General features: G+C 42.2%; 1 pseudogene; it reads right to left on the reverse strand.

Annotated features, from left to right (window-relative positions):
• Nucleotides 1-254: 254 nt before the first annotated feature.
• LOC122015709 lies at nt 255-20500 on the reverse strand (annotated as a pseudogene).
• Nucleotides 20501-21681: the final 1181 nt, after the last annotated feature.

Genomic DNA, 21681 nt, shown 5'->3' on the forward strand with positions numbered 1-21681 from the left:
TAATTAAGACAAGTCAACTAGACATGTTACCTACCCCACTAACATTAACAATTTCTTTATTGGATCTTACTATAAATTAAAAACTTTTAGATGGAAGAATTAAAGGACACGTGCTTGATTCTCCTTCCATGAAAATTATACGACCACTATGCGAAAATTATACATCTCCACCAAACAAGTTGCGAATCGATATGACCACTACAAATTAAGAGTAATTTGTTAAATTATAATTCTAATTAGGAATTAGGTATTAATTAATTATTAACCAAACAAGTTGCGAGGTAGTTGGCCGCCAACACCTTAAATGGCTCGAAGCAGCAATACGACATCTCGACGTGCTTGTCCATCCTTCCGCGCCGTATCAGCGCCGGATTGAGCTTCTTCACGTAGTTGGTCGTGAATATGATGAGCCGCTCACCGCCGCACGCCGACCATATATCCGTTGATGAAGTTAAGAAGTCCCGAGAGGGTCACCTTGCTCTGTTTCTCATTATCCCCAGGTGGTTTCACTGGAGGCTTTCCGTCATTGCTATCCTCCTTGTCGTCGTCCTCCTTGTCATCCTTCTTCTTTTTTCGCTCGCTAGTGAGATCAAGCGAGTAGTCGATGTCTTCAATCACGATGATGGACATGCCGGTTGTTTCGATAAATAGCTTAATGATAATAATATAAATAATCTTTAATTGATTTCAATTAATTAAAATTTATTATATTTGACGCACAGTCAAGATAAATCAAATAGTAAAAATAATATTTTTAAATCTTTTCTACTACTATATTTATAATTATTATGATTGTATGTCTTATTTAATCTTTCTATTATTATTTTAGACAATTTGTATAAATAAGTTTATTGGCTTTAGTAATAAGATTATCAAAAAACTTTATATTATTTCTTTCCTCTACTTATTGATTTCTACATGGTATCAGAGTCATGATCCCTTTCGCTTCTTTATTTTCCCTCAAAATTTAGCTTCTTCCTTTTTTAATTCCTGTTCTCGCACCAGATTTCTACTGCATTAGTCAACAACAACGTGAACATCTTGGAGCACAACAGAAACTTGGAGCAACCCAAAGATCAACGTGCTCCACCAACATCTTGCAGTCCCATCGTCAATGTCCTTCCTTACCAGTATTGTACGGTAACTTCGGGAACTTCGACAGCTATCGTAACAATTTTTTTTCCCCTCTACTAGTTCGATTTTCTACTTTTTTTTCCCTCCTCCATTTGGCATTTTCTAAAAAAAAATAGAAAAAAAAACCGAGAGAAAAAAAAACGTGAACAAAAAATTAGAGAAAAAAAATGTCTTCTCTCGAGTCTATTGAAATATCTTCATCGTCATAAAATACCTCTTTTTCAATTCCTATAGTTTCTTCTTTCTCCGTTAAACTTGACCATGACAATTATTTACTATGAAAATTGCAATTTCTTCATTTACTTTGTGTTTATGATTTACTTGGTCATGTTGATGGTAGTTTATCCCCACCTCAAAAAGATGATCCATCCTATACTATTTGGTTTAAGAAGGATCAACTTGTCTTGACTTGGTTAATTTCATCAATTACTGAGTCTATACTTCCAATGCTCGTTGGGCTCAACACTTCGCGTCAGGTTTGGGAGGCTCTTGATCGTTCTTTTGCATCTCACTCTCAAGCACGAGTTCTCCAGCTTCGTCTACAATTATAGTCTGTACAACGAGAAGATGTCTCCATCAATGTCTATCTGCAATCAGTCAAGAACATTGCCAACAACTTAGCTGCAATTGGGCATCCAATCTCTGATCCAGAACTATTAATGCATGTTCTTGCATGTTTAGGTGCTCAATATGATAGCTTTGTTCCTAGCGTGACAACTCTCATGGATTAAGTGTCACTTGAAACGCTTTATGGTATGTTATCCTCTCATGAAAGGCTTTTACAAATACAATCTCAAAGGATGTCGGATTCTCTATCTTTATCGGCACATATGCTTAGCAAGGCTCCACAACCTGATCAACATAATCAGCCTCCTCCCCAATATGATCAACAAAAACAGTTTGGAGGCTTTCGAGGCCGGGGTCAAGGTCGAGGACGCTGTCAGATTTGCTTTAATTATGGTCATTATGCTCAAAATTGTTATAAAAGATATTATTCAAATTTTTGAGGAGGACCTGTATCATCAAATCGACCCTCTCCCTCATCTTGGCAATCTAGTACTCAATCATCTAATTCTGGAGCATTTTCACTCTCCATCCCTCTTAATGCAACAACATCAGTTCCTGAAACCCCAAGATGGCATCCGGATTCTGGAGCTACTCATTATGTTACACTGAAGTATAATATTCTTACAAAAGTTTCACCTTATCATGGACCCGACATGCTACAAATAGGAAATGACTCAGGTTTGCAAATTTCTCACATTGGAAGCACAACCTTTCATTCATATGGTTGTACTTTTCGCATGTGCAACACTCTTCATGTTCCTTCTATTACTAAAAATTTGCTTTTTGTCTGTCAGTTTGCTCTTGATAATAATGTATTTTTTGAATTTCACCCTAATCATTGTCTTGTGAAGGATCCCGCAATAGGAACTATTCTACTCCAAGGGGACACTAAAAACGGTCTTTATCATCTTCAACCCACCTCGCTCACAACCTTTGTTGGAGAACGCACGGATAAATTCTCGTGACATGCATGTCTTGGTCATCCGTCTCTACGTCTTGTTCATAATATTATTAATCGTTTTGGTTTACCAACTTCTTTAGCGTCATCATCTCATTTATGTGAAGCTTATATGAAAGCGAAATCTAATAAACTACCTTTTGTTTCCTCTACTCACAACTGTAGTTTTCCTTTAGAAATTATTCACTCTGATGTATGGGGTCCTGCTCCTATTCTTTCTAATCAGGGTTTTCTTTATTATGTTATTTTTATTGATAACTTTAGCAAGTTCACTTGGATTTTACCTATGAAAAGAAAATCTAATCTCTTTGATATTTTTTGTCATTTTCAAAAGAATGTTGAGAGCTATTTTGATCGTAAAATACTCTCCATTCATTCTGATTTGGGAGGAGAGTATCAAGGGCTTCATCGTCATCTTACTTCTTCTGGCATCCTCCACCGAGTTTCTTGTCCCCATACTCCTGAACAAAATGGATCCATTGAAAGAAAACATCGTCATGTGGTTGAAATGTCTTAGCTCTTCTTAATCAAGCCACAATTCTACTTAAATTTTGGGATGACGCCGTCCAAATCGTGGTCTACCTTATCAATCGTTTACCCACAACACTACTTCAAAACAAATGTCCCTTGGAAATACTTTATAATTATTCTCCAGATTACTCCTTCCTCCGTATCTTTGGTTGCGCATGTTATCCTTGGCTACGACCTTACTCTAAACACAAGTTAAACCCTCGCTCTCAACAATGTGTTTTTCTTTGTTATAGTAATTTGCATCATGGGTATCATTGCCTCCATGTTTCGACCAAACGGATATATATTTCTCGATATATTACTTTTGATGAGTCTCTTTTTCCGTTTGCAGTTGCTACCTCGGATCTTCCTTCAGATAATCGAGGCATATTTCTAATATCACTGAGTAATATACTTGAATCCTCACAGATTGCTCCATCTGGACATATTGAAAGAATAAGGGGGGATGGTATCTTGGGTCCTACTCCATCTCCACAAATTCCTGAAGACTCAACAGCTAGTGGTGATCCACTCTCTAGTTCTAATTCTGATGCTCCATCTCCACAAATTCCTATGGACTCGGTGACTAGTGGAGATCCACTCTCTAGTTCTAATTCTCGCCCGTCTGACCACTCATCTCCGAGTAGCTCTGATGATGATATTCCTCGGCGGATGCTTCCTCTAAGCGATATTTATGCACGATGTCAATTAGTTTTAACTCGTTATCCTCTTCCACGTGCTCTTCTTGCTTCTTCAAATTTTGTTGAACCTTCTAGTTTTACACAGGCGGTCAAAGATCCAAATTGGCGTGCTACGATGGCTACAGAATTTGATGTTCTTCTTCGTAATGCAACCTGGAGCTTAGTCCCTCGTACTCCATCTATGAATATTGTGGGCTCTAAATGAGTTTACCAAATTAAGTATCGTGCAAATGGTTCTATTGAACATTATAAAGCTTGCCTTGTTGCTAAAGTTTTTAATCAACAGCCGGGTATTGACTTTAATGATACTTTTAGTCCAATCATCAAAATTACAACTATCTGATTGCTACTATCTATAGCTGAAAGTTCTAATTGGCCAATACACCAATTATATGTTTCCAATGCTTTCCTTCATGGACATCTTGAAGAAACTGTTTATATGGAACAACCTCCTGGATTCATCCACCCGTAACTTTCAACACATGTGTGTCAACTTCAGAAGTCTATATATGGTCTTCGACAAGCACCTCGTGCATGGTTTCATCGTCTATCTACCTGGCTTCATTCTTAGGGATTTTCTGGCTCAAAAACAGACTCTTCCTTATTCTACAAATGTAATGAGGAATTTTTTATATTTGTTCTGATTTATATAGATAATATATTAATAACCGGTAGTGATCAAAATGGCATTACTACTTTACTACATCTTCTTCGTCAAGAGTTTCCTATTCGAGATCTTAGTAATGCTCATTTTTTCCTTGCCATAGAGTTTCTCTCACATTCTGAAAGTTGTCTTCTCTCTCAGAGCAAATACATTACTAGGCTCCTACAACAAGCTAAAATGGATGGTGCACGCCCTATCTCGACACTAATCATTGAGGGTGGTTTCACTGCACCTTCATCCACCTCTTCGATGTCTAACCCCCAGATCTACCGTAGTATTGTTGGTGCCCTACAATATGTCACAATTACACGACCAAATATTGCTTTCACTATGAATCATGTCTGTCAATTTATGCATGCTCCTACTGAACATCATTGGGAAGGTGTTAAGAGAATTCTTCGATATCTAAAAGGCACTATTCTACATGGTCTTCTTTTATATCGTCAGTCTTCACGAGAGTTGATTACCTACGGTGATGCAGATTGGGCTGGATCTCCCGAAGATAGACGTTCTACTAGTGGATATGCTATATTTCTTGGGTGAAATCTTATTTCCTAGCTTTCAAAGAAGCAACCTACAGTCTCTCGCTCGAGTACTGAAGCCGAATATAAAGCTATCGCTAACACAACGTCAAAAATTATTTGACTACAATCTCTTCTTTCAAAATTACACTTTTTCCCAACTGCTACGCCTAAAATATGGTGTGATAATATTGGAGTAACTTATCTTGCAGCAAATCCTATTTTTTATGCTCGTACCAAGCATGTAGAGATTGATTTTCATTTTGTTTGCGAGCGTGTGGCGACTCGACAACTTTCAGTTTCTTATATTTCTACAAAAGATCAAATTGCTGATATATTTACCAAGCCATTATCTAGACAATGTTTCATCAAGTTAGCACTCAAACTCAACGTTCAGGCACTCTAGTTGAGTTTGTCAGGGGGTAATGATAATAATGGAAATAATCTCTAATTGATTTTAATCAATTGGGATTATTATATTTGGCGCATAATCAAGATCGACATTAATCAAATAGTAAAAATAATATTTCCAAGTCTATTCTATTACTATGTTTATAATTATTATGATTGTATATCTTATTTAATATTTTCATTATTGTTTTAGACAATTTGTATAAATAAGCCTATTAGCTTTAGTAATAAGATTATCAAAAAGCTTTATATTATTTCTTTCCTCTACTTATTGATTTCTACACAGCTTCCGAAGCTAAGTGTTGCCTTGACGGAGGTGAGCTCGAGGTCGTAGATGTCGTAATCGAGGTAGTTGGCGATGGTGGCGATCATGGTGGACTTGTCGGTTCCTGGTGAGCCAGAGAGGAGGTAGCCGTATTTCCATGGCTTGCCGATCTTGGCGTAAAAGTCCTTCCCACTGCGGAACGCCTCCAGATCGGCCACGATCTCCTTCTTCTTGTCGGGGTCCATCGCCATGGTCGTGAACGCCGAGGGATGGGTGAACGTGACGTGGATCCAGACAGACTTCTTGTAACCGCACCAATTGTTGCTGGGGTTGCTGGTGTAGAGCTTGCGGCGGCGATTGCGGAAGGTGGCCTCTGTGAGCATATAATTCGGACATGATAAGTAGTGGTCACGTTTTTTTTCTCCTTGCATTAGTAGTCTTAATCTTTCCTAGTTTTAAGGGATTAACTAGTGGAATTAGTCATCTTTCCTAGTTTTAAGGGATTAACTAGTGGAATTAGTCTCTCCTATTTTCATGGTTTAGTGATGTTAATCTTTCCTATTAATTAGTTGAATTAGTCTTTTCTTTTATGTATTTAAAGAGTCTCATTGTAAGGTTTCTCAGTAGTGTTGGTGCAATATCCTTCAGGTCAAGGGTGACCTGGTTAACCAAGCTGAGTCTTGGTTAGGGTTTAGATGTTTGACAATAAGATATTGATTGAAGAAAAGTCAAGTAGGTCAAGGTTGACTGGATACTTGACTGGGAAGTCCTAACTGGCAAGTTAGGCAGATGGAAGTCCTAGTGAGTGAAGCTAGGCAGAAGGAAATCCTGGTGAGTGAAGCCAGGTGAAAGTCCTAGTGAGTGAAGCTAGGCAGAAGGAAATCCTGGTGAGTGAAGTCAGGTGAAAGTCCTAGTGAGTGAAGCTAGGCAGAAGGAAATCCTGGTGAGTAAAGCCAGGTGAAAGCCCTAGTGAGTGAAGCTAGGCAGATGGAAAAACCTAGTGAGTGAAGCTAGGTGAAAGTCCTGGTGAGTGAAGCCAGGCAAGGAAGGAAAACCAGATGGATCAAGGATGGTCGGACATCTGGTGTTGGGAAGTCCAAGTAGGTCAAAGGATTGACTGGATACTTTGCAAGGAAGGAAGTCCAGATGGGTCAAGGTTGACCAGACATCCGTGGAAGTCCAAGTAGGTCAATGGAGTGACCGGATACTTGCACGACGAGTAAAAGTCCAAGTGGGTCAAAGGATTGACCGACACTTGGTGGGGAGTCCTGGCGGTCAAGGGAGTGACCGATGCGAGGCATGATGTACCAACAGTCAAGGTTGACCGGATGTTGGTTAGAGGTTTGGGACTTGGTTTTGGGCAAAAGTGCTTGGATCGATCCGTGGATCGATCCAGATGTGGATCGATCGGTGGATCGATCCGATTCTTTCAGCCGATGAGAAGCTTCGGATCGATCCGTGGATCGATTCAGGTGCCGACTGGATCGGATCGACGCGGCTGCTTCGCGCGATAAGCGCCGGATCGATCCGTGGATCGATCCAGCGCTTATCAGGCGCTCCGGATCGATCCGTGGATCGATCCAGCCTCCCGATCGATTCGAACATTTGAATCGATCGGGATCCGACCGCTGCGTCGGGTTTAAGCCGCCGAGCGTGGTCTTCGGCATCTCTTCACGAGCTCTTCTCAGATTCATTCCACCTCCACAGCTCTCTACAAGCACGTGATCGCCAGTTCTTGAAGGTTCTTGGAGGCTTTCCAAGTCAAGAGGCGGATCTATTGCAAGAGGAAGAAGTTAGGGTTAGGGTTTTTACTGCACATCTTGTAAGCTTTTGCTTAACTTGTATTTCCCTTTCTTCTTCTTGTACTGAGAGTCTTGTAGGGCTTCTCCGCCCTCGGTAGTTACCGAAAAGGAGTGTTTCATAGTGGAGGGTGCGTGCGTGGTGTGGATCCTTGGATTAGTCACCTCCTTTGGAGGTGGATACCAAGTAAAATCCTAGTGTTAGCGTGGTTGTATTTGTTTCTGTATTTTCCGCTGCACATCCAAGAAGAAACAAGCAACGCCAAGCAACGAAGCGCACCGAGCGAACGTGACGAGCTATTCACCCCCCCTCTAGCTACTTTTGGTCCTAACAAGTGGTATCAGAGCAAGGCCGCTCTTCACCGGAATCATCGCCGGAAGGGTAAAGCATATCAAGAAAAGCTAGAGGGTGAAGAAGTTGGAGCAAATTCTTTAAGTTCAAGACCTCATCAAGCTCAACTTCAAGATGCAATTCCAAGATGGACTTGGATTTGACACAAGGGTGGCTCCACCATACACTTCCACAAGTTTTGATTCTTGGAGATCAAGAATCGAAAACTTCCTTATGATGGAGATAGAGCAATGGTTTGCTCTAATGGAAGGCTTCAAAGCTCCAACGAACTCCAAGGGCAAGCTTCTAAAGAAAAGCAGATGGAGCTCGGAGCAAATTCAAAGGGGCGAGGCAAATGACAAAGTGACCAAGCTTTTGGTCAACTTATTGCCTAGCCACATCTTGGCTCAAGTTGGAGAATTCGAAGATGCCAAGGAGCTTTGGAGCAAATTGGCCAAGCTTCATGAAGAGATCCCCTCCACTGTACGAGATCAAGAAGAATCCAGAGAGGGAGACTCTTTGGAGCAAGACCAAGAGGAGGATTCCGAGGTTGAGAGATGCTCAACCTCCGAAGAAGAGGAAATCCAAGAAGCTTCATCCTCAAGGGAATGCAACGAAGGGAACAAGGAGGGAGCATACTCCTTGTTTCATATTCAAGATGATGAAGCCTCCACCTCTAGGATTGAGGGGGAGCAATCCTTGATGACACCGGATCAAGAAGAAGAAGAAGCTTCTACATCCGGGTCAAGAGAAGAAGAGGAGGAAGAAGCTTCTACCTCCACAAGTCAAGAAAAATCAAATGGAGGAGAATCAAGGTCCGATCAAGAGGAAGCTTCTACCTCCGGATCCAAAGAAAAAGATGCCACTCCTACAAGCAAAGGTATAAATATTTTAATTAATAATAAAAATCATATTATATGCTTTGAATGTAGGGAACATGGGCACTACAAGAGCAAGTGCCCTAAATTGGCCAAGAAGAAGGGTCAAGTGGCACAAAAGGGCAAGGTGAAGCCCAAGGAGATCATCCCCAACACAAAGAAGAGCAAGGAGCATATTATATGCTTCTCTTGCAATCAAAAGGGGCATTACCGAAGTCAATGCCCCAAGGGGAAGAAGATGGTCAAGGCTCAAGGAGGCACTAGTCAAGGGGGAGCCTCCAAGGTAAAGAAGAAGGTATCTTTTATTGAGCCTATTCCCTTGCAAAATGGTAAAAAGCATGCGAGGTCAAATTTTTATCATTTTAATGCAATTTATCATAAGAATAGAAAGCATGAGGGCTTTAAGGAAAAGCATGTGGCCCTACATGCCAAAACTACACCTAAGGTTAGGAATGTAGGTAAAAATCTAGGCAATAACTCTAAGGATTTTAGATACAAACCTAGAAACAAAAATGCTCATGAACCAAACACTAAGGATTTAATGATAGAAAATCAAGTCTTGAGGTCAAGACTTGATAAAATGGAAAAGACCCTAAAAAGGATGGAAAATATCCTAAAAGGGCAAAATGAGCAATACCTAGGGCTAGGAAAATCAAAGCCATCCAATGGTCATAGAGGTTTGGGATACAAACCAAAGGCTAAGAAGGATATGCCCTCTTACCATAGAGTTCCATATAGTTATGGAACAAACCCTAGTTCTAGTGGTCAAGCCAAGAATACTAGGGAAGTCATCCCTAAGAGTATTTTTGCAATAAAAGTGACTAAGGCTTCTAAGAAGTCTAAGAAAGTCACCAACAAGGTCACAAGGGAGGTTATCCCTAGAGTTGACCTAGAAAATGTGACCAAGGCTTTTAAGAAGCCCAACAAAGTCACTAGGAAGGTATCTAGGGAAGTTATCCCTAGTGAGTACCTAGAGCATCCAAGGAGCACCAATAGGTGTTGGGTTCCTAGGAGCATCTTCTCTACCCCATAAATGGGTTAGAGAGTGTCAACTCCAATTAGAAGGGTAGTTAACCCAACTTTGAGGAAATTGACACTCAAGGAGCATTTTCAAGGTTTTTGTTAACCTTTGAAAATGAAATGGAACTATTATTTACTCCTTGAAAGAGTAAAATGTGCCTAGTGGTGAAAATTTGATTTTAATCTTAAAAAGCACATATTGGGAAATTCATAAGAGCTACCAAGTTGGGATTTTGGTATGTTCTTAGGAAATTTAAGGCAATCCGGGCCTTAATTTAAAAGTGCTACTCTTGTGGAAAAATAAAATATGCCAACATTTGAGGAATATGCTTAATTTCAATTGGCATAAATTAATCAAGGGAATTAGAAATGCCAATTTAGGCTTTGGCATTGTCTTGAAGCACTTTAGGGCAATCTAGGTTTAAGTTGAAACTAGTGGTATTTTGAGTTAGCTAAGTGGTTAAGGATACTTAGATAGTTAATCTAGGTATATTTTATTTATGCTAAATCTTGCCATGATTGTTTGCCCATCATATGCCATGACATCATGTCTACTTTTGCATTCATGACGTATCATGAAAAATACAAAAATACCATGTCATGTCATGCATACATCATGTAGTTATAGGAATATTTCTTTTGAAAGTTATTTTATTTTGATGTATGCCATAACATTATCATGCATTAGTTTAATTCCTTGTAATTAAGGACAAAAGGCATTTAACAACAATTATTAACAAGTGACATCCTTGGTGGATGTCTAGTATATATCTAAAATGCCTAGATAGATATGCATGATCCCTAGAATAGGGCAAAACCAAAATCTTACATCTCACAAGGACTATAAGATGACTTGTATGTGTTTTAGTGCACATTAGATACAAGTGAGATGTTAGGAAGATGAACAAAACTCAAGATGTTGATTTAGTGCATTCTTTTGAGTTTTAGGTTCATCAAAACACATAGTTATGTGTTTTCCCATCATTGGGAAAGCTAATGTACAAGTCATGTGCATTAAGCCCAAGGAATATGGTGGGATATTGGTTTTGAAAAAGTTTTCAAAATGATTTTGGAAAACCTTGGTGAAGGCTATCTGTTGATAGTAATCACCATTGTATAGTTAGACACAAACTTGAAGAAAACACTAAAGTTTTTGCAAGTTTTCAAGTTTGTGTCAATCTTTGAAAATATGATGTATTTTCATAGAAAACTATTTTTCCTTGATAATATATGCCCTAAACATTGTCTACACGAAATTTCATAATTTTTGGATTTTTGTAGAATTTTCTAGGGGTTTCTGAAGTTGACTGAAATGGAATTTCAGCAACTATCAGAGCTCCGATCGATCCATGGATCGATTGGAGTGCCTGAATCGATCCATGGATCAAATCTCCCGCGAGCAGTAGCTCGCTGGATCGATCAGCCGATCGATCCAGGTAGTCTGAATCGATCAGTGGATCGATTCAGAAAGGTTCAATCGATTGGAACCCAACTCCAATCGATTCAAGTTGCTGATTTTGGCTGGGAAAGCCTGATTTCAGCACTTTGAACCTATTTTAGTCAAGGTAACCTTTCCAAACCCTTAAAATACATTTGTATACATAAAAAGGGTGTTTTCGTGTTGAAAACAACGATGGAATGGTAAAGGAAGACTTCATTGAAGTTTAGGTTGAGGTTTGTTTCAAATTTTGAACATTTGAACCTCAAAACTTCTAAATCTGGGTTTCCTAAAGGTTTAGGGATGCCAAGTCATTGTTGGTGCAATGACAGAAGTTATCACCATGTCTTTAGGGGGAGGGACTCTTTAAAGACATGAAAATTATTTTTCATGAACCTTGGAAGGTGGTTAATCTTCTGTTGTGAACTTGCTCAAGGTTGAGCATTTAAACTTGAAATGGGGATAAATGGGGAGTGGATATCCTCATCATTTCAAGTGGCAACTCAAGTGGTTGGAAATGCTCAAGGTTGGGTATTTGTCAACATTGAGGGAGAAGTTAAAGATAATGAAGGGTATGGGACCTTCAATATTGAGTTGATCACAATGAGTGAAATTGTGATCACGATGAGCAACTCTTCAGGGGGAGAGTCTTCAACGAATGGAGTTGTTGAAGTGTGCCCAAAATTGGAGCATAGGTTGATGTGTGTCCAAAGACGGGTTGATGTTTTTTTTGTAAGGAGTTGATGTGTGCCAATAGGGGGAGAATGAAAGGAAGTAAGTTAGGTTTTCATTACCTAGAGGGAGTTTGCCCTCTTAGGGGGAGAATGAAAAGCTTAATTTATGGGTTCATTACCTAGTGGCATGAAGAAGGAGGCTATAGGATTAGCCTAACTTACATGTGGGATTGTAAGTGTTATTGTGGTATTGTCAAACATCAAAAAGGGGGAGATTGTTGGTGCAATATCCTTCAGGTCAAGGGTGACCTGGTTAACCAAGCTGAGTCTTGGTTAGGGTTTAGATGTTTGACAATAAGATATTGATTGAAGAAGAGTCAAGTAGGTCAAGGTTGACTGGATACTTGACTGGGAAGTCCTAACTGGCAAGTTAGGCAGATGGAAGTCCTAGTGAGTGAAGCTAGGCAGAAGGAAATCCTGGTGAGTGAAGCCAGGTGAAAGTCCTAGTGAGTGAAGCTAGGCGAAGGAAATCCTGGAAGTCGGTGAAAGTCCTAGTGAGTGAAGCTAGGCAGAAGGAAATCCTGGTGAGTAAAGCCAGGTGAAAGCCCTAGTGAGTGAAGCTAGGCAGATGGAAAAACCTAGTGAGTGAAGCTAGGTGAAAGTCCTGGTGAGTGAAGCCAGGCAAGGAAGGAAAACCAGATGGATCAAGGATGGTCGGACATCTGGTGTTGGGAAGTCCAAGTAGGTCAAAGGATTGACTGGATACTTGGCAAGGAAGGAAGTCCAGATGGGTCAAGGTTGACCAGACATCTGGTGGAAGTCCAAGTAGGTCAATGGAGTGACCGGATACTTGGCACGACGAGTAAAAGTCCAAGTGGGTCAAAGGGATTGACCGGACACTTGGTGGGGAGTCCTGGCAGGTCAAGGGAGTGACCAGATGCGAGGCATGATGTACCAACAGGTCAAGGTTGACCGGATGTTGGTTAGGGAGGTTTGGGACTTGGTTTTGGGCAAAAACCAAGTGCTGGATCGATCCGTGGATCGATCCAGGATGTGGATCGATCAGTGGATCGATCCAGATACTTCCAGATCGAAGCACGGATCGATCCGTGGATCGATCAGAGGTTCGATTCGCAGCGACGCGGCTGCTTCGCGCGATAAGCGCTGGATCGATCCGTGGATCGATCCAGCGCTTTCCAGAGCACGGAGGCGCTCTGGATCGATCCAAAGCCTCCCGATCGATTCAGAACATTTGAATCGATCGGGATCCGACCGTTGCGTCGGGTTTAAAGCCGCAGGCGAGCGTGGTCTTCGCGATCTCTTCACGAGCTCTTCTCAGATTCATTCCAGCTCCTCCACAGCTCTCTACAAGCACGTGATCGCCAGTTCTTGAAGGTTCTTGGAGGCTTTCCAAGTCAAGAGGCGGATCTATTGCAAGAGGAAGAAGTTAGGGTTAGGGTTTTTACTGCACATCTTGTAAGCTTTTGCTTAACTTGTATTTCCCTTTCTTCTTCTTGTATTGAGAGTGTTGTAGGACTTCTCCGCCTTCGGTAGTTACCGAAAAGGAGTGTTTCATAGTGGAGGGTGTGTGCGTGGTGTGGATCCTTGGATTAGTCACCTCCTTTGGAGGTGGATACCAAGTAAAATCCTAGTGTTAGCGTGGTTGTATTTGTTTCTGTATTTTCCGCTGCACATCCAAGAAGAAACAAGCAACGCCAAGCAACGAAGCGCACCGAGCGAACGCGACGAGCTATTCACCCCCCCCCCCTCTAGCTACTTTTGGTCCTAACAAGTAGAAGGAAAAAATCTCTCTTTGCTCTATTTCTCTTGCATATTAGTGTGTGCCTTGGGTGTGCTATTCATCGATTCTAAGTCAACATCTAGTATCAGAGCCTTGGTGGTATAGAACACCCAAGAATCCATGATTCCACAAAATGTCGGGCATCCCACCAGCTGCTACAAAGGAGAACGGCGAAGTGTCATTTCCCTATATGATGCTAAGTCCTCATAATTATACTGTGTGGGCAATAAAGACAGAGGCGATTCTTGATGCCCAGGGAGTTTGGGAGGCAGTGAAACCAGTGGAAGGAGCCCAGGTGGATGCAAAGAAGGATAAAAAGGCACGTGCATACATCTTGTAGTGTGTCCCTGAAGACATACTTCTCCAGATGGCAAAAAAGAAGACAGCGAAGGAAGTCTGGGACAGCCTCAAGACGAGGTACCTTGGTAGTGATCGAGTGAAGAAGGCACGCGTACAAACGTTGAAGAGCGAGTTTGACGCCCTCCGGATGAAGGAGACCGATACAATTGATGATTTTGCTGGCAAACTCAACGCTATGAGCAGCAAGTTCTCTGCTCTTAGTGCCACGCTTGAAGATTCATCTTTGGTAAAGAAGTTGCTCGATTCTATCCCTGACAAGTTCTTCCATATTGTTGTCGGTATTGAGCAATTTCAAGATCTTAAGATGATACCATTTGAGGAGACTATTGGACGACTGAAGGCGTACGAGGAACAAACACTACGATTACGCGGCAACACCAACAGCACTAAAGGAGAGCTCCTACTTACTCATGTCGCATGGAAAATGCGACAGAAGGGGAACAACATGGACACTTCGTCAGGAGGCAAGGAGTGTGGGTCCAGCAGCCCTAGTCGTGGCAAATGGCGTGGGCGAGGGTGTGGTGTGGCCGTGGTACGCAACGCCAAGACAGTGCAGGAGAGACTAGCTGCAACAACAGTGGCACTCGAGACAAAAGTCATATAAAGTGTTTCAATTGTGAGAAAATAGGGCATTATGCGTCCGAATGCTACAACAAGCATCGTGATAATGAGGCTCACCTCACTTGCGCCACCAATGAAGAGCCAGCACTGATGATGACCGTGTCCCACGAGGAGTCTCACACTAGGCGTGAACGGCAGGATATTATTCTACTCAGTGAAGACAGGTTTCTACTGGAGATGTATCGCAGCATTAACAAAGGAGAAGATAAAGACGTCTGGTACCTTGACAACGGTGCCAGCAACCACATGACTGGCCATCGTGAGAAGTTTCAAGAATTAGATGAAACCATCACCGGGAGGGTGAGGTTTGGCGATGGATCAACCCTTGAGATCATGGACAAGGGGACAGTTGTGTTCGAATGCAAGAACGGCGATCGGAAGGCTCTCCACGAGGTATACTATATTCTGAAACTTTGTAGTAATATCATAAGTCTCGGTCAATTGATAGAAACTGGGAATGAGATGCATATGGAAGGAGATACCATGAAGGTGATTGATAGGAGCGGGAAGCTCTTGATGCTGGTAAAGCGAACACAAAAATCGCTTGTATAAGATAACCTTGAAGACATTTAAGCAAGTATGTCTCCTAGCAAGCCTAGAAGACCTAACCTGGTTGTGGCATGCAAGGCTCGGACATGTCAATTTCCATGACTTGAAGCTGTTAGGGGAGAATAAATTGGCAGTTGATGTGCCACCATTGCCCTGGCCGAACAAGATTTGCAAGGTGTGTGTGATCGCCAAGCATGCAAGGTCGTTATTCCCGTATCAAGCAAATTTTAGAGCGGAGAAGTTATTGGAACTTTTCCATGCTGATATTTGCGGATCAATCTTACCATGTACACTAGCGGTAACAAGTATTTTCTTCTAATTGTTGACGATTTCACAAGGTGGATGTGGGTGTTTATATTGACAGTAAAGAATGATGCATTCCGAGCATTCAAGAAGTTCAAATTCTTGACGGAGAACAAGACTAAATACAAATCATAACACTCCAGACAGACCAGGGTGACGAGTTTCTATCCACGGAGTTCACTCAATTCTGCGAAAATGAAGGGATCGAGCGGCATCTCATGGTTCCTTACACGCCCCCAACAGAATGGTGTTGTGGAGCGCCGGAACCGCACCGTGATGGCTATGATAAGATCTCTCCTCAAGGTTACACACATGCTGGCAAGGTTCTGGGGAGAGGTGGTTAGACATGCTATCTATCTGTTAAACTGTCTCCCAACTAAGGTGCTAGGAGAGCGTACGCCATTTGAAGCTTGGATGGGGAGAAAGCCACATCTCGTCCACTTAAGAGTGTTCGGTTGTGTTGCATATGTGAAAAATACAGCCTCTCACCTCAAGAAACTTGACGACAGTAGCTCACCCATGGTATACTTGGGTGTCGAGGAAAGCTGCAAAGCTCATCGTCTATTTGATCCAAGGCATGGCAAGCTACAAGTAAGTAGAGATGTGATGTTCAAGAAAATTATGAATGGACATGGAATGCAAGTGTCAACAATGAAGAAAATGTACCAGAGTTTATGGTGGTGGATGCATTCGACACCGACGAGGTGATTGTTGCAACAAACATTGAGGCAGGGGCAGAAGATGTCAGAACACTGGCAATAAGTGTGGTACCCATGACAGGAGCTTCAAGTCCATCTACACCATCATCGAACACCCATGCAGCTTCCTCGTCTTCGATAACAAACTCACCCGAGTCTTATGAAGGGCCAGTCCGTTTTAGATCCATTGTTGATATCTACGCCAATACTGAGGAAGTGGTTGGTATTGCTGAAGAAGAGGGTGAGGTGATGACGGCGATATCTGAAGAGCCGACATGTTATCAATAAGTTGCAACCGAGGCTTGCTGGTACGAAGCAATGGAGAAAGAGCTAAAATCTATTGAGATGAACAATACCTGGAACCTAACTGAACTCCCATTAGGCCACAAACCTATCGGCTTAAAGTGGATGTTCAAATTGAAGACAGATTCAGATGAGAAAGTCGTTAAGCACAAAGTAAGATTTGTGGCTAAAGGATATATACAAAGACAATGCATCAACTTTGAAGAAGTATTTGTGCCTGCCGCTAGACTTGACACTATCCAAGTCATTCTTGCACTTGCTGCAAACCAAAGCTGGGAGGTACACCATCTAGAAGTGAAGTCAACATTTCTTAACGGAGAGTTAGAAGAAGAAATATATGTCACTCAACCGGAAGGATTTGAGGTACAAAATCAAAAACATAAGGTGTACAGGTTGTCCAAGGCCCTCTATGGACTGCGGCAAGCTCCACGAGCTTGGAACATGCGACTAAACAGGAGTCTGGAAGAGCTTGGCTTCAAAAAATGTACTCAAGAACATGCAGTATATACAAGATGTGAAGGAGAAGCAAGGATACTTGTTGGAGTGTATGTCGATGATCTCATCGTGATAGGAAGTAGCACAGAAAAAATCAACAAGTTTAAACAACAAATGATGATAAAATTTGAGATGAGTGATTTGGGTCTTCTCTCCTATTACTTAGGGATTGAAGTGGAGCAACAGAAGAGCTAAATTTTACTTAGGCAATCAGCTTATGCCAAGAAAATTCTATCTCAGTTCAAGATGACAGACTGCAATGCCACAAAGCATTCAATGGAACCCAAGACACAATTGCATAAAGACTTGGAAGGGACTCCAGTTGACGCCACGGAGTATAGGTGCATCATTGGTTGTTTGAGATATTTGTTACACACACGGTCGGGCCTGTCATATTATGTCGGAATGGCGAGCAGATACATGGAGAGGCCTACAATCATGCATCACAAGGTGGTCAAACAGACTCTCAGGTATTTGAAAGGTACAATCCATTTTGGACTTGCTTACATAAAGGGACCCTAGGAAATTGGTGTATTCGGCTACTCGGGTAGTGATTTAGCCGGCGACCTCGATGGAAGGAAAGCACAAGTGGAATGACTTTCTATTTTAATGAAAGTTTGGTGTCCTGGAACTCACAGAAGCAGAAGACAGTGGTGTTTTCTGTTGGGGTTGCAAGGTTGCAAACATAGTCCCGTATTAAAAACACATGGAAAAGATCATGAGTTTATAAGAGCAAGATATCTCCATTGGCATGAGGCCTTTTGAGTAGAGCCCAAGAGCAAAACCGTGAGGGCTTAGGCCCAAAGTGGATAATATCATGCTATTGTGGAGATATCTAAATTCTTTTCGATCCTACAATTGGTATCAGAGCCCGGACTGCCAGAAGGTTTAACCGCCGACTGTGCACAAGAGCTATGGTCTGATTGAACCATGTGAGTACAATATTGACCTCGAACAAAGAAAGTGGGGACTCCTATGTTCGATCAAGAGGACCAGACACCAGGCAGGAAGTCCTAGTTGCGGCTAGGCAAGGAAGTCCTAGTAGGTCGGGTAGACCGAGGGGCAGGAAGTCCTAGTTGCGGCTAGGCAAGGAAGTCCTAGTAGGTCGGGTAGACCGAGGGGCAGGAAGTCCTAGTAGGTCAGGTAGACCGAGGGGCAGGAAGACCTGGTGGGTCAACGATCGGACGTGGGAAGCCCATGGTCCTTTGTTTGGGGGGGGGGATTGTTGGGTTGCAAGGTTGCAAACATAGTCCCATATTGAAAACACATGGAAAAGATCATGAGTTTATAAGAGAAAGATATCTCCATTGGCATGAGGTCTTTTGGGTAGAGCCCAAGAGCAAAACCGTGAGGGTTTAGGCCCAAAGTGGACAATATCATGCTATTGTGGAGATATCTAAATTCTTTTCGATCCTACATTTTCATCTTGTGAGGCGGAGTTCATGGTAGCCACAACTGCGGTCTGCCATGCTTTGTGGTTGAGGAGCCTTGCCAGCGAATTAACAAGTGTAAAGCCAAAGTCGGTAACTTTGTTTGTTGACAACAAATCTGTCATAGCTCTCATGAAGAATCTGGTATTCCATTGTCGAAGCAAGCATATAGATACAAGGTTTCATTTTATCAGAGAATACGTTGAGAAGGGACAGATTGTGGTTGAGTTCGTTAATACCGAAGAACAGCGAGCCGATGTATTAACTAAAGCATTGCCAGGAGTGAAGTTAGCTGTCATGCGACAACTTCTCGGTGTCCGTGACTTAGAACCATGTCAGGATTAGGAGGGGTAATGTGAGCATATGATCCGGACATGATAAGTAGTGGTCACGTTTTTTTTCTCCTTGCATTAGTAGTCTTAATCTTTCCTAGTTTTAAGGGATTAACTAGTGGAATTAGTCATCTTTCCTAGTTTTAAGGGATTAACTAGTGGAATTAGTCTCTTCTATTTTCATGGTTTAGTGATTTTAATCTTTCCTATTAATTAGTTGAATTAGTGTTTTCTTTCATGTATTTAAAGAGTCTCATTGTAAGGTTTCTCAATAGAAGGAAAAATCTCTCTTTGCTCTATTCCTCTTGCATATTAGTGTGTGCCTTGGGTGCGCTGTTCATCGATTCTAAGCCAATAGCCTTGCACCCCACAGCGAGGATGTGGTCAAGGTAGGATCCCACGACGAGGTTGCGGTGGCGACGATGGAAGATGAGTCGGAAGTAGCGGCGGAAGTCCGGATGCGGGTAGAAGGACATGGAGTTCTGAGGTGGTGAGTGGGAGACAGAGGTCCACCAGATTCGAGCGCCGCGGAATTCGTCGCCGCGGAATTCGTCGGTGACCTCCTCATGCTCGTCCATGATGAGGGTAAGGGAGGAAGAGTCCTTCCCGAGCTCGGCCTTGAGCTTGGTGGTAGATTGAGTGCAGGAGGCAGCGACGAGGTAAGACTCGATGGCGGCGTAGGCATCGCTGCACTTCATGCGCTTGCCGGAGAACTCGGAAAAGGTGATGTGGATGTAGGGGGAGACGAGGGAGACGAGGCGGTGGGAGTATTTAGCGAGATAGTACTAGATGCCAGCGAAGTACCGGTAAACGAAGGGCCAAAGGAACATAGCACTGGCCGCGATCGACGACAACGTTGCCTCCCACTTCTTGCCATCGCCGATACCGCTTGCAGTCAGTTCCTGATAATCGATCTTTGATTGTTATGCCATAGATATTATGTGCCCACCAACTACGCTAACATCCACGCTAGATGTACCAATTGGATGTTATAATATTTCTTTAGTGTTAAAATAAATAAGAAAGGGGGCATGCGAATTCAGTCTCGGACAGGATGCATTCTTTCAGCTGTCGGACGTTTTCCAAGGGGTGGGCATGTGGTTGATTGGAATCAGTCTAAAATGAGGATGGAATCCATTCCAACAGCGATGTTTTTAAAATTGACGCACGTTTACATGACATTTAACAAGCTATTTAAGTCGGGGAAAGATGACATCGATGAAATGACGTTCGTAGTCTTGGTCGACATATTTGCTGCATCCTTGGAGTTCAAGTAAATATTTATTGATCTTTCTTCAGTCCTGATAGAATACTAGTCAAAGATTTGACTAATTGTTGCTCTCTAATCAGTCATTGCTCTCTAACAGCCTCTCAACGTAGTCCTCTTTGAAAGAGCTCTCTATCAACCTATGATCCTTCTGATAGCTAAGTTATAATATATATCAACTTCTAGTCCTCCTCCGACTCAGAGGATTACACTTTCCAATTATACTTATTAAAGTTTTGACGAGAGCCGGCCCTAGAGTGATCAAGATAGGTCATCACACAGGCCCCACCTCAAGTAGGGATCCACCTATATTGTCATTGTCAAAGTCGCTGCAAACAATCCCAAGTGCTTGGATGTTTTCGCCCATAACAATATTGTTCGTCTCCTCGTTGCCATCTCACATTCGGGACCGTCGAAGAGCACAATAAGTACTCTGTCTCTTCCAAGAACCTGTCCATCCACTCCGTCATGCTCGCCAACAAGGTTGCTGCTACCTCCCCTTCCACCCTCATTGATGGTCTGGAGATGCCCCCACACAATACATCATTAATGGTGTACGATTAAGGCACGTTGTTGCGAATGTTATCTATTGCTCTTAATCGCAGCGTGAGACGTGCGCTACGAATGCTATCAATTGTTCTTAACCATGGCAAGCGACACGTGCTGTGAATTCTCTTAACTGTGATGTGTGGCATGCTACTCATGTTGTCGATTGCTCTTAACTATGGTGTGCACCATGCGCTATCGATTGCTCTTAATTGTAGTGTGTGGCGCGCACTGCGAATGTTGTTCGTCTCCTTTACTTCATACAAACAGGTCACGGGCACCCATGCTCACCGGCACGACCCGTGACCAATTATCCTCTGCAGCTGCCGAACTCGACATGGGCGCCCGTGTTTTCCAGCACGACCCATGTCTTAGCACCTACTAATTTCAACCCCTTGACAGGGATCCCAATTTGGAGTCACCCTAGGGCTCCAAGGTGACTTAAGAAGATGATCTGGAGGGGATCGAACATCGTTTACACTTGGAAGAGATATTGGGAGCATCCGGAGGAGAATTCTCACGACAAGCCTAAGCTTTTCTTCTCGATTTATGAATTTTGAATTTATATTTGAATTGTCGTCATTTTTTAACATGATTTCTGGTTGTAACTTCATATCTATATAGTAGATTCTTAATTTTAAGATTAGGGATTAGCCCTTTGCGATGTGAACATTTTTTTCATTGATCTATTAATATTTGATCTTTTTTATTCAATGATGAGTTGATTTGTGGTCCCGATCTACTATGCAAACATAATCTCCATGTCAAAAGCACAAGATTCATATCCCATGAGAATTTGGAAATGAACCGAAAGGAGAATTCAATCCTCCGACCCGTAGAAAATTGAGACGTGAATAGTCGGCTAGAAAAATAGATCGGTATGCTGCGAGGAACAATAGGTTGCCATTGATCTTAATGGATCAATCCCAATTCATTGTCATAAAGAAGTAGAAGGGTTATTTGGGGTTCGTAGGATCTTGTGACAAGGTCTCCTTATGGAAGCGATCCCTAATTTTAACCGCTCCGACTGTAGGCGATGGTTAGAATTGATATGTCGATGTAATTCTAAAAGTTTACATCTAATACATATGATAGTCTACCAATA

This window comes from Zingiber officinale, chromosome 8B (assembly GCF_018446385.1).
Source record: "Zingiber officinale cultivar Zhangliang chromosome 8B, Zo_v1.1, whole genome shotgun sequence".
Taxonomy (NCBI): Eukaryota; Viridiplantae; Streptophyta; class Magnoliopsida; order Zingiberales; family Zingiberaceae; genus Zingiber; species Zingiber officinale.